This window comes from Ranitomeya variabilis, unplaced genomic scaffold (genome assembly GCF_051348905.1).
Source record: "Ranitomeya variabilis isolate aRanVar5 unplaced genomic scaffold, aRanVar5.hap1 Scaffold_552, whole genome shotgun sequence".
Taxonomy (NCBI): Eukaryota; Metazoa; Chordata; class Amphibia; order Anura; family Dendrobatidae; genus Ranitomeya; species Ranitomeya variabilis.
The window spans coordinates 49,471-62,088 of NW_027508188.1; the positions used below are offsets into that span (position 1 = coordinate 49,471).

Below are 12,618 nucleotides of genomic sequence, written 5' to 3' on the forward strand. Positions count from 1 at the left end.
CTGTGGAGACGTAGCAAAAGATTGCCGCAGGGAAGACATTTCCAGAAACTCTGGATGCTCTGTCGATGACAGTTCTGCGGTGTGCATGTGTTCAAGCTGTGCGCAACGCGTTTTGAATCTGCATAACCACACCCTCCATCCCCGTGAAGGTTCCGTGTGACAAAGCAAGCTCCATTTCCAGCTCCCTGTTCCAAAAATCCATTTAATATATGGTCCCCAAATAGGGGACGTATCAGATATTAAACTAATAAGAACAGACACTACGCTTGATCTTGAGCCATTTGGCCGAGAAGAGATGATCAGAAATGGTTTGCCACTTGGGCCGCACCAAGGCCTACAACCGACACCCACTGTGGAGACGTAGCAAAAGATTGCCGCAGGGAAGACATTTCCAGAAACTCTGGATGCTCTGTCGATGACAGTTCTGCGGTGTGCATGTGTTCAAGCTCTGCGCAACGCGTTTTGAATCTGCATAACCACACCCTCCATCCCCGTGAAGGTTCCGTGCGACAAAGCAAGCTCCATTTCCAGCTCCCTGTTCCAAAAATCCATTTAATATATGGTCCCCAAATAGGGGACGTATCAGATATTAAACTAATAAGGACAGACACTACACTTGATCTTGAGCCATTTGGCCGAGAAGAGTTGATCAGAAATGGTTTGCCACTTGGGCCGCACCAAGGCCTACAACCGACACCCACTGTGGAGACGTAGCAAAAGATTGCCGCAGGGAAGACATTTCCAGAAACTCTGGATGCTCTGTCGATGACAGTTCTGCGGTGTGCATGTGTTCAAGCTGTGCGCAACGCGTTTTGAATCTGCATAACCACACCCTCCATCCCCGTGAAGGTTCCGTGTGACAAAGCAAGCTCCATTTCCAGCTCCCTGTTCCAAAAATCCATTTAATATATGGTCCCCAAATAGGGGACGTATCAGATATTAAACTAATAAGAACAGACACTACGCTTGATCTTGAGCCATTTGGCCAAGAAGAGATGATCAGAAATGGTTTGCCACTTGGGCCGCACCAAGGCCTACAACCGACACCCACTGTGGAGACGTAGCAAAAGATTGCCGCAGGGAAGACATTTCCAGAAACTCTGGATGATCTGTCGATGACAGTTCTGCGGTGTGCATGTGTTCAAGCTGTGTGAAACGCGTTTTGAATCTGCATAACCACACCCTCCACCCCCGTGATGGTTCCGTGCGACAAAGCAAGCTCCATTTCCAGCTCCCTGTTCCAAAAATCCATTTAATATATGGTCCCCAAATAGGGGACGTATCAGATATTAAACTAATAAGAACAGACACTACGCTTGATCTTGAGCCATTTGGCCGAGAAGAGATGATCAGAAATGATTTGCCACTTGGGCCGCACCAAGGCCTACAACCGACACCCACTGTGGAGACGTAGCAAAAGATTGCCGCAGGGAAGACATTTCCAGAAACTCTGGATGCTCTGTCGATGACAGTTCTGCGGTGTGCATGTGTTCAAGCTGTGCGCAACGCGTTTTGAATCTGCATAACCACACCCTCCATCCCCGTGAAGGTTCCGTGTGACAAAGCAAGCTCCATTTCCAGCTCCCTGTTCCAAAAATCCATTTAATATATGGTCCCCAAATAGGGGACGTATCAGATATTAAACTAATAAGAACAGACACTACGCTTGATCTTGAGCCATTTGGCCGAGAAGAGATGATCAGAAATGGTTTGCCACTTGGGCCGCACCAAGGCCTACAACCGACATCCACTGTGAGACGTAGCAAAAGATTGCCGCAGGGAAGACATTTCCAGAAACTCTGGATGCTCTATCGATGACAGTTCTGCGGTGTGCATGTGTTCAAGCTGTGCGCAACGCGTTTTGAATCTGCATAACCACACCCTCCATCCCCGTGAAGGTTCCGTGCGACAAAGCAAGCTCCATTTCCAGCTCCCTGTTCCAAAAATCCATTTAATATATGGTCCCCAAATAGGGGACGTATCAGATATTAAACTAATAAGAACAGACACCACACTTGATCTTGAGCCATTTGGCCGAGAAGAGATGATCAGAAATGGTTTGCCACTTGGGCCGCACCAAGGCCTACAACCGACACCCACTGTGGAGACGTAGCAAAAGATTGCCGCAGGGAAGACATTTCCAGAAACTCTGGATGATCTGTCGATGACAGTTCTGCGGTGTGCATGTGTTCAAGCTGTGCGAAACGCGTTTTGAATCTGCATAACCACACCCTCCACCCCCGTGATGGTTCCGTGCGACAAAGCAAGCTCCATTTCCAGCTCCCTGTTCCAAAAATCCATTTAATATATGGTCCCCAAATAGGGGACGTATCAGATATTAAACTAATAAGAACAGACACTACGCTTGATCTTGAGCCATTTGGCCGAGAAGAGATGATCAGAAATGATTTGCCACTTGGGCCGCACCAAGGCCTACAACCGACACCCACTGTGGAGACGTAGCAAAAGATTGCCGCAGGGAAGACATTTCCAGAAACTCTGGATGCTCTGTCGATGACAGTTCTGCGGTGTGCATGTGTTCAAGCTGTGCGCAACGCGTTTTGAATCTGCATAACCACACCCTCCATCCCCGTGAAGGTTCCGTGTGACAAAGCAAGCTCCATTTCCAGCTCCCTGTTCCAAAAATCCATTTAATATATGGTCCCCAAATAGGGGACGTATCAGATATTAAATTAATAAGAACAGGCACTACGCTTGATCTTGAGCCATTTGGCCGAGAAGAGATGATCAGAAATGGTTTGCCACTTGGGCCGCACCAAGGCCTACAACCGACACCCACTGTGGAGACGTAGCAAAAGATTGCCGCAGGGAAGACATTTCCAGAAACTCTGGATGCTCTGTCGACGACAGTTCTGCGGTGTGCATGTGTTCAAGCTGTGCGCAACGCGTTTTGAATCTGCATAACCACACCCTCCATCCCCGTGAAGGTTCCGTGTGACAGATCAAGCTCCATTTCCAGCTCCCTGTTCCAAAAATCCATTTAATATATGGTCCCCAAATAGGGGACGTATCAGATATTAAACTAATAAGAACAGACACTACGCTTGATCTTGAGCCATTTGGCCGAGAAGAGATGATCAGAAATGGTTTGCCACTTGGGCCGCACCAAGGCCTACAACCGACATCCACTGTGGAGATGTAGCAAAAGATCGCCGCAGGGAAGACATTTCCAGAAACTCTGGATGCTCTATCGATGACAGTTCTGCGGTGTGCATGTGTTCAAGCTGTGCGCAACGCGTTTTGAATCTGCATAACCACACCCTCCATCCCTGTGAAGGTTAAGTGTGACAAAGCAAGCTCCATTTCCAGCTCCCTGTTCCAAAAATCCATTTAATATATGGTCCCCAAATAGGGGACCAATCAGATATTAAACTAATAAGAACAGACACTACGCTTGATCTTGAGCCATTTGGCCGAGAAGAGATGATCAGAAATGGTTTGCCACGGGCCGCACCAAGGCCTACAACCGACACCCACTGTGGAGACGTAGCAAAAGATTGCCGCAGGGAAGACATTTCCAGAAACTCTGGATGCTCTGTCGATGACAGTTCTGCGGTGTGCATGTGTTCAAGCTGTGCGCAACGCGTTTTGAATCTGCATAACCACACCCTCCATCCCCATGAAGGTTCCGTGTGACAAAGCAAGCTCCATTTCCAGCTCCCTGTTCCAAAAATCCATTTAATATATGGTCCCCAAATAGGGGACGTATCAGATATTAAACTAATAAGAACAGGCACTACGCTTGATCTTGAGCCATTTGGCCGAGAAGAGATGATCAGAAATGGTTTGCCACTTGGGCCGCACCAAGACCTACAACCGACACCCACTGTGGAGATGTAGCAAAAGATTGCCGCAGGGAAGACATTTCCAGAAACTCTGGATGCTCTATCGATGACAGTTCTGCGGTGTGCATGTGTTCAAGCTGTGCGCAACGCGTTTTGAATCTGCATAACCACACCCTCCATCCCCATGAAGGTTCCGTGTGACAAAGCAAGCTCCATTTCCAGCTCCCTGTTCCAAAAATCCATTTAATATATGGTCCCCAAATAGGGGATGTATCAGATATTAAACTAATAAGAACAGGCACTACGCTTGATCTTGAGCCATTTGGCCGAGAAGAGATGATCAGAAATGGTTTGCCACTTGGGCCGCACCAAGACCTACAACCGACACCCACTGTGGAGATGTAGCAAAAGATTGCCGCAGGGAAGACATTTCCAGAAACTCTGGATGCTCTATCGATGACAGTTCTGCGGTGTGCATGTGTTCAAGCTGTGCGCAACGCGTTTTGAATCTGCATAACCACACCCTCCATCCCCATGAAGGTTCCGTGTGACAAAGCAAGCTCCATTTCCAGCTCCCTGTTCCAAAAATCCATTTAATATATGGTCCCCAAATAGGGGACGTATCAGATATTAAATTAATAAGAACAGGCACTACGCTTGATCTTGAGCCATTTGGCCGAGAAGAGATGATCAGAAATGGTTTGCCACTTGGGCCGCACCAAGGCCTACAACCGACACCCACTGTGGAGACGTAGCAAAAGATTGCCGCAGGGAATACATTTCCAGAAACTCTGGATGCTCTGTCGACGACAGTTCTGCGGTGTGCATGTGTTCAAGCTGTGCGCAACGCGTTTTGAATCTGCATAACCACACCCTCCATCCCCGTGAAGGTTCCGTGTGACAGATCAAGCTCCATTTCCAGCTCCCTGTTCCAAAAATCCATTTAATATATGGTCCCCAAATAGGGGACGTATCAGATATTAAACTAATAAGAACAGACACTACGCTTGATCTTGAGCCATTTGGCCGAGAAGAGATGATCAGAAATGGTTTGCCACTTGGGCCGCACCAAGGCCTACAACCGACATCCACTGTGGAGATGTAGCAAAAGATCGCCGCAGGGAAGACATTTCCAGAAACTCTGGATGCTCTGTCGACGACAGTTCTGCGGTGTGCATGTGTTCAAGCTGTGCGCAACGCATTTTGAATCTGCCTAACCACACCCTCCATCCCCGTGAAGGTTCCGTGTGACAAAGCAAGCTCCATTTCCAGCTCCCTGTTCCAAAAATCCATTTAATATATGGTCCCCAAATAGGGGACGCATCAGATATTAAACTAATAAGAACAGACACTACGCTTGATCTTGAGCCATTTGGCCGAGAAGAGATGATCAGAAATGGTTTGCCACTTGGGCCGCACCAAGGCCTACAACCGACATCCACTGTGGAGACGTAGCAAAAGATCGCCGCAGGGAAGACATTTCCAGAAACTCTGGATGCTCTATCGATGACAGTTCTGCGGTGTGCATGTGTTCAAGCTGTGCGCAACGCGTTTTGAATCTGCATAACCACACCCTCCATCCCCGTGAAGGTTCCGTGCGACAAAGCAAGCTCCATTTCCAGCTCCCTGTTCCAAAAATCCATTTAATATATGGTCCCCAAATAGGGGACGTATCAGATATTAAACTAATAAGAACAGACACTACACTTGATCTTGAGCCATTTGGCCGAGAAGAGTTGATCAGAAATGGTTTGCCACTTGGGCCGCACCAAGGCCTACAACCGACACCCACTGTGGAGACGTAGCAAAAGATTGCCGCAGGGAAGACATTTCCAGAAACTCTGGATGCTCTGTTGATGACAGTTCTGCGGTGTGCATGTGTTCAAGCTGTGCGCAACGCGTTTTGAATCTGCATAACCACACCCTCCATCCCCGTGAAGGTTCCGTGTGACAAAGCAAGCTCCATTTCCAGCTCCCTGTTCCAAAAATCCATTTAATATATGGTCCCCAAATAGGGGACGTATCAGATATTAAACTAATAAGAACAGACACTACGCTTGATCTTGAGCCATTTGGCCGAGAAGAGATGATCAGAAATGGTTTGCCACTTGGGCCGCACCAAGGCCTACAACCGACACCCACTGTGGAGACGTAGCAAAAGATTGCCGCAGGGAAGACATTTCCAGAAACTCTGGATGATCTGTCGATGACAGTTCTGCGGTGTGCATGTGTTCAAGCTGTGCGAAACGCATTTTGAATCTGCATAACCACACCCTCCACCCCCGTGAAGGTTCCGTGCGACAAAGCAAGCTCCATTTCCAGCTCCCTGTTCCAAAAATCCATTTAATATATGGTCCCCAAATAGGGGACGTATCAGATATTAAACTAATAAGAACAGACACTACGCTTGATCTTGAGCCATTTGGCCGAGAAGAGATGATCAGAAATGGTTTGCCACTTGGGCCGCACCAAGACCTACAACCGACACCCACTGTGGAGATGTAGCAAAAGATTGCCGCAGGGAAGACATTTCCAGAAACTCTGGATGCTCTATCGATGACAGTTCTGCGGTGTGCATGTGTTCAAGCTGTGCGCAACGCGTTTTGAATCTGCATAACCACACCCTCCATCCCCATGAAGGTTCCGTGTGACAAAGCAAGCTCCATTTCCAGCTCCCTGTTCCAAAAATCCATTTAATATATGGTCCCCAAATAGGGGACGTATCAGATATTAAATTAATAAGAACAGGCACTACGCTTGATCTTGAGCCATTTGGCCGAGAAGAGATGATCAGAAATGGTTTGCCACTTGGGCCGCACCAAGGCCTACAACCGACACCCACTGTGGAGACGTAGCAAAAGATTGCCGCAGGGAATACATTTCCAGAAACTCTGGATGCTCTGTCGACGACAGTTCTGCGGTGTGCATGTGTTCAAGCTGTGCGCAACGCGTTTTGAATCTGCATAACCACACCCTCCATCCCCGTGAAGGTTCCGTGTGACAGATCAAGCTCCATTTCCAGCTCCCTGTTCCAAAAATCCATTTAATATATGGTCCCCAAATAGGGGACGTATCAGATATTAAACTAATAAGAACAGACACTACGCTTGATCTTGAGCCATTTGGCCGAGAAGAGATGATCAGAAATGGTTTGCCACTTGGGCCGCACCAAGGCCTACAACCGACATCCACTGTGGAGATGTAGCAAAAGATCGCCGCAGGGAAGACATTTCCAGAAACTCTGGATGCTCTGTCGACGACAGTTCTGCGGTGTGCATGTGTTCAAGCTGTGCGCAACGCATTTTGAATCTGCCTAACCACACCCTCCATCCCCGTGAAGGTTCCGTGTGACAAAGCAAGCTCCATTTCCAGCTCCCTGTTCCAAAAATCCATTTAATATATGGTCCCCAAATAGGGGACGCATCAGATATTAAACTAATAAGAACAGACACTACACTTGATCTTGAGCCATTTGGCCGAGAAGAGTTGATCAGAAATGGTTTGCCACTTGGGCCGCACCAAGGCCTACAACCGACACCCACTGTGGAGACGTAGCAAAAGATTGCCGCAGGGAAGACATTTCCAGAAACTCTGGATGCTCTGTTGATGACAGTTCTGCGGTGTGCATGTGTTCAAGCTGTGCGCAACGCGTTTTGAATCTGCATAACCACACCCTCCATCCCCGTGAAGGTTCCGTGTGACAAAGCAAGCTCCATTTCCAGCTCCCTGTTCCAAAAATCCATTTAATATATGGTCCCCAAATAGGGGACGTATCAGATATTAAACTAATAAGAACAGACACTACGCTTGATCTTGAGCCATTTGGCCGAGAAGAGATGATCAGAAATGGTTTGCCACTTGGGCCGCACCAAGGCCTACAACCGACACCCACTGTGGAGACGTAGCAAAAGATTGCCGCAGGGAAGACATTTCCAGAAACTCTGGATGATCTGTCGATGACAGTTCTGCGGTGTGCATGTGTTCAAGCTGTGCGAAACGCATTTTGAATCTGCATAACCACACCCTCCACCCCCGTGAAGGTTCCGTGCGACAAAGCAAGCTCCATTTCCAGCTCCCTGTTCCAAAAATCCATTTAATATATGGTCCCCAAATAGGGGACGTATCAGATATTAAACTAATAAGAACAGACACTACGCTTGATCTTGAGCCATTTGGCCGAGAAGAGATGATCAGAAATGGTTTGCCACTTGGGCCGCACCAAGGCCTACAACCGACACCCACTGTGGAGACGTAGCAAAAGATTGCCGCAGGGAAGACATTTCCAGAAACTCTGGATGCTCTGTCGATGACAGTTCTGCGGTGTGCATGTGTTCAAGCTGTGCGCAACGCGTTTTGAATCTGCATAACCACACCCTCCATCCCCGTGAAGGTTCCGTGTGACAAAGCAAGCTCCATTTCCAGCTCCCTGTTCCAAAAATCCATTTAATATATGGTCCCCAAATAGGGGACGTATCAGATATTAAACTAATAAGAACAGACACTACGCTTGATCTTGATCCATTTGGCCGAGAAGAGATGATCAGAAATGGTTTGCCACTTGGGCCGCACCAAGGCCTACAACCGACACCCACTGTTAAGACGTAGCAAAAGATTGCCGCAGGGAAGACATTTCCAGAAACTCTGGATGCTCTGTTGATGACAGTTCTGCGGTGTGCATGTGTTCAAGCTGTGCGCAACGCGTTTTGAATCTGCATAACCACACCCTCCATCCCCGTGAAGGTTCCGTGTGACAAAGCAAGCTCCATTTCCAGCTCCCTGTTCCAAAAATCCATTTAATATATGGTCCCCAAATAGGGGACGTAACAGATATTAAACTAATAAGAACAGACACTACGCTTGATCTTGAGCCATTTGGCCGAGAAGAGATGATCAGAAATGGTTTGACACTTGGGCCGCACCAAGGCCTACAACCGACACCCACTGTGGAGACGTAGCAAAAGATTGCCGCAGGGAAGACATTTCCAGAAACTCTGGATGCTCTGTCGATGACAGTTCTGCGGTGTGCATGTGTTCAAGCTGTGCGCAACGCGTTTTGAATCTGCATAACCACACCCTCCATCCCCGTGAAGGTTCCGTGTGACAAAGCAAGCTCCATTTCCAGCTCCCTGTTCCAAAAATCCATTTAATATATGGTCCCCAAATAGGGGACGTATCAGATATTAAACTAATAAGAACAGACACTACGCTTGATCTTGAGCCATTTGGCCGAGAAGAGATGATCAGAAATGGTTTGCCACTTGGGCCGCACCAAGGCCTACAACCGACACCCACTGTGGAGACGTAGCAAAAGATTGCCGCAGGGAAGACATTTCCAGAAACTCTGGATGCTCTGTCGATGACAGTTCTGCGGTGTGCATGTGTTCAAGCTCTGCGCAACGCGTTTTGAATCTGCATAACCACACCCTCCATCCCCGTGAAGGTTCCGTGCGACAAAGCAAGCTCCATTTCCAGCTCCCTGTTCCAAAAATCCATTTAATATATGGTCCCCAAATAGGGGACGTATCAGATATTAAACTAATAAGGACAGACACTACACTTGATCTTGAGCCATTTGGCCGAGAAGAGTTGATCAGAAATGGTTTGCCACTTGGGCCGCACCAAGGCCTACAACCGACACCCACTGTGGAGACGTAGCAAAAGATTGCCGCAGGGAAGACATTTCCAGAAACTCTGGATGCTCTGTCGATGACAGTTCTGCGGTGTGCATGTGTTCAAGCTGTGCGCAACGCGTTTTGAATCTGCATAACCACACCCTCCATCCCCATGAAGGTTCCGTGTGACAAAGCAAGCTCCATTTCCAGCTCCCTGTTCCAAAAATCCATTTAATATATGGTCCCCAAATAGGGGACGTATCAGATATTAAACTAATAAGAACAGACACTACGCTTGATCTTGAGCCATTTGGCCAAGAAGAGATGATCAGAAATGGTTTGCCACTTGGGCCGCACCAAGGCCTACAACCGACACCCACTGTGGAGACGTAGCAAAAGATTGCCGCAGGGAAGACATTTCCAGAAACTCTGGATGATCTGTCGATGACAGTTCTGCGGTGTGCATGTGTTCAAGCTGTGTGAAACGCGTTTTGAATCTGCATAACCACACCCTCCACCCCCGTGATGGTTCCGTGCGACAAAGCAAGCTCCATTTCCAGCTCCCTGTTCCAAAAATCCATTTAATATATGGTCCCCAAATAGGGGACGTATCAGATATTAAACTAATAAGAACAGACACTACGCTTGATCTTGAGCCATTTGGCCGAGAAGAGATGATCAGAAATGATTTGCCACTTGGGCCGCACCAAGGCCTACAACCGACACCCACTGTGGAGACGTAGCAAAAGATTGCCGCAGGGAAGACATTTCCAGAAACTCTGGATGCTCTGTCGATGACAGTTCTGCGGTGTGCATGTGTTCAAGCTGTGCGCAACGCGTTTTGAATCTGCATAACCACACCCTCCATCCCCATGAAGGTTCCGTGTGACAAAGCAAGCTCCATTTCCAGCTCCCTGTTCCAAAAATCCATTTAATATATGGTCCCCAAATAGGGGACGTATCAGATATTAAACTAATAAGAACAGACACTACGCTTGATCTTGAGCCATTTGGCCGAGAAGAGATGATCAGAAATGGTTTGCCACTTGGGCCGCACCAAGGCCTACAACCGACACCCACTGTGGAGACGTAGCAAAAGATTGCCGCAGGGAAGACATTTCCAGAAACTCTGGATGCTCTGTCGATGACAGTTCTGCGGTGTGCATGTGTTCAAGCTGTGCGCAACGCGTTTTGAATCTGCATAACCACACCCTCCATCCCCGTGAAGGTTCCGTGTGACAAAGCAAGCTCCATTTCCAGCTCCCTGTTCCAAAAATCCATTTAATATATGGTCCCCAAATAGGGGACGTATCAGATATTAAACTAATAAGAACAGACACTACGCTTGATCTTGAGCCATTTGGCCGAGAAGAGATGATCAGAAATGGTTTGCCACTTGGGCCGCACCAAGGCCTACAACCGACATCCACTGTGAGACGTAGCAAAAGATTGCCGCAGGGAAGACATTTCCAGAAACTCTGGATGCTCTATCGATGACAGTTCTGCGGTGTGCATGTGTTCAAGCTGTGCGCAACGCGTTTTGAATCTGCATAACCACACCCTCCATCCCCGTGAAGGTTCCGTGCGACAAAGCAAGCTCCATTTCCAGCTCCCTGTTCCAAAAATCCATTTAATATATGGTCCCCAAATAGGGGACGTATCAGATATTAAACTAATAAGAACAGACACTACGCTTGATCTTGAGCCATTTGGCCGAGAAGAGATGATCAGAAATGGTTTGCCACTTGGGCCGCACCAAGGCCTACAACCGACACCCACTGTGGAGACGTAGCAAAAGATTGCCGCAGGGAAGACATTTCCAGAAACTCTGGATGCTCTGTCGATGACAGTTCTGCGGTGTGCATGTGTTCAAGCTGTGCGCAACGCGTTTTGAATCTGCATAACCACACCCTCCATCCCCGTGAAGGTTCCGTGTGACAAAGCAAGCTCCATTTCCAGCTCCCTGTTCCAAAAATCCATTTAATATATGGTCCCCAAATAGGGGACGTATCAGATATTAAACTAATAAGAACAGACACTACGCTTGATCTTGAGCCATTTGGCCGAGAAGAGATGATCAGAAATGGTTTGCCACTTGGGCCGCACCAAGGCCTACAACCGACATCCACTGTGAGACGTAGCAAAAGATTGCCGCAGGGAAGACATTTCCAGAAACTCTGGATGCTCTATCGATGACAGTTCTGCGGTGTGCATGTGTTCAAGCTGTGCGCAACGCGTTTTGAATCTGCATAACCACACCCTCCATCCCCGTGAAGGTTCCGTGCGACAAAGCAAGCTCCATTTCCAGCTCCCTGTTCCAAAAATCCATTTAATATATGGTCCCCAAATAGGGGACGTATCAGATATTAAACTAATAAGAACAGACACTACGCTTGATCTTGATCCATTTGGCCGAGAAGAGATGATCAGAAATGGTTTGCCACTTGGGCCGCACCAAGGCCTACAACCGACACCCACTGTTAAGACGTAGCAAAAGATTGCCGCAGGGAAGACATTTCCAGAAACTCTGGATGCTCTGTTGATGACAGTTCTGCGGTGTGCATGTGTTCAAGCTGTGCGCAACGCGTTTTGAATCTGCATAACCACACCCTCCATCCCCGTGAAGGTTCCGTGTGACAAAGCAAGCTCCATTTCCAGCTCCCTGTTCCAAAAATCCATTTAATATATGGTCCCCAAATAGGGGACGTAACAGATATTAAACTAATAAGAACAGACACTACGCTTGATCTTGAGCCATTTGGCCGAGAAGAGATGATCAGAAATGGTTTGACACTTGGGCCGCACCAAGGCCTACAACCGACACCCACTGTGGAGACGTAGCAAAAGATTGCCGCAGGGAAGACATTTCCAGAAACTCTGGATGCTCTGTCGATGACAGTTCTGCGGTGTGCATGTGTTCAAGCTGTGCGCAACGCGTTTTGAATCTGCATAACCACACCCTCCATCCCCGTGAAGGTTCCGTGTGACAAAGCAAGCTCCATTTCCAGCTCCCTGTTCCAAAAATCCATTTAATATATGGTCCCCAAATAGGGGACGTATCAGATATTAAACTAATAAGAACAGACACTACGCTTGATCTTGAGCCATTTGGCCGAGAAGAGATGATCAGAAATGGTTTGCCACTTGGGCCGCACCAAGGCCTACAACCGACACCCACTGTGGAGACGTAGCAAAAGATT

General features: G+C 48.0%; 36 pseudogenes; all 36 read right to left on the minus strand.

Moving 5' to 3' along the window:
* Window positions 1-123: 123 nt before the first annotated feature.
* On the minus strand, window positions 124-297 carry LOC143790838 (U2 spliceosomal RNA; annotated as a pseudogene).
* Window positions 298-473: 176 nt separating this feature from the next.
* On the minus strand, window positions 474-647 carry LOC143790953 (U2 spliceosomal RNA; annotated as a pseudogene).
* Window positions 648-823: 176 nt separating this feature from the next.
* LOC143790927 (U2 spliceosomal RNA) lies at window positions 824-997 on the minus strand (annotated as a pseudogene).
* Window positions 998-1,135: 138 nt separating this feature from the next.
* Window positions 1,136-1,347, minus strand: LOC143790799 (U2 spliceosomal RNA; annotated as a pseudogene).
* A 176-nt stretch (window positions 1,348-1,523) lies between these two features.
* LOC143790839 (U2 spliceosomal RNA) lies at window positions 1,524-1,697 on the minus strand (annotated as a pseudogene).
* Window positions 1,698-1,872: 175 nt separating this feature from the next.
* Window positions 1,873-2,046, minus strand: LOC143790815 (U2 spliceosomal RNA; annotated as a pseudogene).
* Window positions 2,047-2,184: 138 nt separating this feature from the next.
* Window positions 2,185-2,396, minus strand: LOC143790912 (U2 spliceosomal RNA; annotated as a pseudogene).
* A 176-nt stretch (window positions 2,397-2,572) lies between these two features.
* Window positions 2,573-2,746, minus strand: LOC143791179 (U2 spliceosomal RNA; annotated as a pseudogene).
* A 198-nt stretch (window positions 2,747-2,944) lies between these two features.
* LOC143791071 (U2 spliceosomal RNA) lies at window positions 2,945-3,096 on the minus strand (annotated as a pseudogene).
* Window positions 3,097-3,272: 176 nt separating this feature from the next.
* LOC143791013 (U2 spliceosomal RNA) lies at window positions 3,273-3,446 on the minus strand (annotated as a pseudogene).
* A 174-nt stretch (window positions 3,447-3,620) lies between these two features.
* Window positions 3,621-3,794, minus strand: LOC143790986 (U2 spliceosomal RNA; annotated as a pseudogene).
* A 176-nt stretch (window positions 3,795-3,970) lies between these two features.
* Window positions 3,971-4,144, minus strand: LOC143791120 (U2 spliceosomal RNA; annotated as a pseudogene).
* A 176-nt stretch (window positions 4,145-4,320) lies between these two features.
* On the minus strand, window positions 4,321-4,494 carry LOC143791161 (U2 spliceosomal RNA; annotated as a pseudogene).
* Window positions 4,495-4,692: 198 nt separating this feature from the next.
* LOC143791073 (U2 spliceosomal RNA) lies at window positions 4,693-4,844 on the minus strand (annotated as a pseudogene).
* Window positions 4,845-5,020: 176 nt separating this feature from the next.
* Window positions 5,021-5,194, minus strand: LOC143791036 (U2 spliceosomal RNA; annotated as a pseudogene).
* A 176-nt stretch (window positions 5,195-5,370) lies between these two features.
* Window positions 5,371-5,544, minus strand: LOC143791037 (U2 spliceosomal RNA; annotated as a pseudogene).
* Window positions 5,545-5,720: 176 nt separating this feature from the next.
* On the minus strand, window positions 5,721-5,894 carry LOC143790840 (U2 spliceosomal RNA; annotated as a pseudogene).
* Window positions 5,895-6,070: 176 nt separating this feature from the next.
* On the minus strand, window positions 6,071-6,244 carry LOC143791094 (U2 spliceosomal RNA; annotated as a pseudogene).
* Window positions 6,245-6,420: 176 nt separating this feature from the next.
* LOC143791164 (U2 spliceosomal RNA) lies at window positions 6,421-6,594 on the minus strand (annotated as a pseudogene).
* Window positions 6,595-6,792: 198 nt separating this feature from the next.
* LOC143791074 (U2 spliceosomal RNA) lies at window positions 6,793-6,944 on the minus strand (annotated as a pseudogene).
* Window positions 6,945-7,120: 176 nt separating this feature from the next.
* Window positions 7,121-7,294, minus strand: LOC143790983 (U2 spliceosomal RNA; annotated as a pseudogene).
* A 176-nt stretch (window positions 7,295-7,470) lies between these two features.
* Window positions 7,471-7,644, minus strand: LOC143790842 (U2 spliceosomal RNA; annotated as a pseudogene).
* Window positions 7,645-7,820: 176 nt separating this feature from the next.
* On the minus strand, window positions 7,821-7,994 carry LOC143791105 (U2 spliceosomal RNA; annotated as a pseudogene).
* A 176-nt stretch (window positions 7,995-8,170) lies between these two features.
* Window positions 8,171-8,344, minus strand: LOC143791152 (U2 spliceosomal RNA; annotated as a pseudogene).
* Window positions 8,345-8,520: 176 nt separating this feature from the next.
* LOC143791101 (U2 spliceosomal RNA) lies at window positions 8,521-8,694 on the minus strand (annotated as a pseudogene).
* Window positions 8,695-8,870: 176 nt separating this feature from the next.
* Window positions 8,871-9,044, minus strand: LOC143790844 (U2 spliceosomal RNA; annotated as a pseudogene).
* Window positions 9,045-9,220: 176 nt separating this feature from the next.
* On the minus strand, window positions 9,221-9,394 carry LOC143790954 (U2 spliceosomal RNA; annotated as a pseudogene).
* A 176-nt stretch (window positions 9,395-9,570) lies between these two features.
* LOC143790816 (U2 spliceosomal RNA) lies at window positions 9,571-9,744 on the minus strand (annotated as a pseudogene).
* Window positions 9,745-9,882: 138 nt separating this feature from the next.
* Window positions 9,883-10,094, minus strand: LOC143790800 (U2 spliceosomal RNA; annotated as a pseudogene).
* Window positions 10,095-10,270: 176 nt separating this feature from the next.
* On the minus strand, window positions 10,271-10,444 carry LOC143790812 (U2 spliceosomal RNA; annotated as a pseudogene).
* Window positions 10,445-10,620: 176 nt separating this feature from the next.
* LOC143790845 (U2 spliceosomal RNA) lies at window positions 10,621-10,794 on the minus strand (annotated as a pseudogene).
* Window positions 10,795-10,969: 175 nt separating this feature from the next.
* LOC143791197 (U2 spliceosomal RNA) lies at window positions 10,970-11,143 on the minus strand (annotated as a pseudogene).
* Window positions 11,144-11,319: 176 nt separating this feature from the next.
* Window positions 11,320-11,493, minus strand: LOC143790846 (U2 spliceosomal RNA; annotated as a pseudogene).
* A 175-nt stretch (window positions 11,494-11,668) lies between these two features.
* LOC143791128 (U2 spliceosomal RNA) lies at window positions 11,669-11,842 on the minus strand (annotated as a pseudogene).
* Window positions 11,843-12,018: 176 nt separating this feature from the next.
* LOC143791102 (U2 spliceosomal RNA) lies at window positions 12,019-12,192 on the minus strand (annotated as a pseudogene).
* Window positions 12,193-12,368: 176 nt separating this feature from the next.
* On the minus strand, window positions 12,369-12,542 carry LOC143790847 (U2 spliceosomal RNA; annotated as a pseudogene).
* Between the last annotated feature and the right edge of the window lie 76 nt (window positions 12,543-12,618).